This window comes from Myotis nattereri (genome assembly GCF_964212035.1).
Source record: "Myotis nattereri genome assembly, chromosome: 5".
Taxonomy (NCBI): domain Eukaryota; kingdom Metazoa; phylum Chordata; class Mammalia; order Chiroptera; family Vespertilionidae; genus Myotis; species Myotis nattereri.
The window spans coordinates 54,571,189-54,573,414 of NC_138080.1; positions in this window are offsets into that span (position 1 = coordinate 54,571,189).

Consider the following 2,226-nt stretch of genomic DNA (forward strand, 5'->3'; position numbering starts at 1 on the left):
TTCAGAGCTATGGTTTCCTCTAGATGACATGAGTAGTAATGAATTCATAGACAAAATCAATAGAGTGACTTAACACATTGGATGTTTGTGTGCTAAGAAAACCTTTAATGACCAATCCTATTGTTGACATTTCAGGTGTGGAAGAACACTGATGGGAGATTATTTTGATCCCATTATGTCACCCCACTTATATGTAGGTTCAGGATATATAGGGATTCAATAAAATGTTCCTATTTGTCAATGTATCCCCAATTTTACAAAGAAGAACCGAAGCTGTTTTTCCTTTATTACATTTTATCCATATATTTATATACATTTTTCTTTTTATTTATGTATTTATATTTATTTTTATTCTATTTATAGATATTGTTTTAAAAATCATTATTAAATTTACTTTCATTGAATGCCATATAAAGAAACAGTACCAAATGTTTTTGTCATCCCTTATGACATGAAAAATTCATTGTTTTTAAAAAGTGAAAGTGATTTGTTTTACAAAGTTGGGCTTTTGTGACATGCCAGAAATGGTCACGGAAATGCTATTGAAAGTCCTTACTTAGTGGCAAAAACAAATGCCCCTGCAAGGTGGCTTCTAAATATACATGAGGCACATAGTTATTAGTGACTATCGGAACAACAGCAGCTCAGCTGAAGGTAATGAGGGGAAAGGGCAAGAACTTTAAAGTAGAAATTTGTGCATTTCACATTTGGATCTCAAGTGTCTATTTCTGGATTGGTCAGGAAGGGAAGCGTTTTGAGATAGGACACTTTTTTTATTCAACACATTCTAGACATGGAAAAAGATGTACTCTTTTATTATTTTTGTCTAATTTTTTCCATTCTGTAAGATAAAGTACTAGTTTAAAAAAACTAATAAATATTATTTTAATTATATAGTACCTAAGGAAAAATATGATTATATGAAAGTACACTTATCTGTATGTACCAGTTGTATGTTTACAGATGATTAATAGCCAAATCAAAATATAGTTTTCTCTCCCCATATTTTATAAGTAAAAACTCCCTGTAATAATCAAGAAGATTGATATTCAAGTTATTACAAAGAATATAAAAATTGAAAACTGAAAATAATTATTAATTATCTATCCACTGAGCCAAACCAGTCAGGGCTTAATTATTAATTATCTATAAATTGGTCTTATTGACCTGTACATTATTTTACTGTTCAAAGACATTTATAGACAACCTCCGATAAAAGAAAATGTGTGTCAGGTGGCAAACACAAATTTAAGTTGAGTTAGACAAACAATGAATTAATAAATACTTCCACTTTTTATGAGCCAGGTACTTTTCTAGGAGCTGGGAATTCAGTGGGATCAAGACAGAAACCATGACCTCCAGGAAATCCCCTTTCAGGGAGGGAAGGCAGAATTCTTAGGACCCCTCCCTCCCCTCATTAGTTAGATCACTCTTCACTGAGCACATGCTTATTGTCAGGCCCATTGTGTGCCCTATGGGTGCCAAGATTAAAGACATAGTCTTTACCTTCAGAGAGTTCACTTCCTTATGGTTGAGCCAGAAACAATATAGTAGTTTAAAGGGCTGTGACTGAAGACCTTTAACAATCTCCAGATCCTCTAATTGTACTCTAATTTATGATTTCATCAAATTCTTCATCTGTAAAATGGGAATAATGTAACTTTATTTATAGCATTGTTGCGAGCAGTAAATAACAGCATGTAGCAATGTGGACCCTGGGTGGTCAGTCTCCTGACTGGCTCAGTGACTCTGTCTCAGCAGTAACAATCCTATTTCATGCCTCAGCAGACTGACAAATTACTACATGTCCTGGAGTTTCAGGGCCACTGGTGATATTTAAAACTTCAAATGTTAAATTGTGGGATGTGGGATCCATGTGGTAAATACTATGTTTGGGGTAAAAGCAGGTTGTCATGATGGTACACAGAAAGGACACTTGAGTGAGGATGAGGGTGGGTGCAGGGAATCCTTAGGTGAGATCTGAGGCTGTTAGTCTGAGGGTAGAGAAAAGAGCTGGCATTTGAAGCAGAAGGCATTGAACAAGTAGGTGGAGGTCAGAGAGGGGAGCCTGGTGCTTTAGAGGAGTCATAGGTATTTCCGTACAACTTGAGCCTGAGCCGGGATTTGAAGCCATTTTTGTGCTATAGCCCTCTTTGTCCACTGATAAATCCAATGAATCCTTCCAGGGAGGAATGTTTTTATATGTATAAAGTAGGAAACAATAAT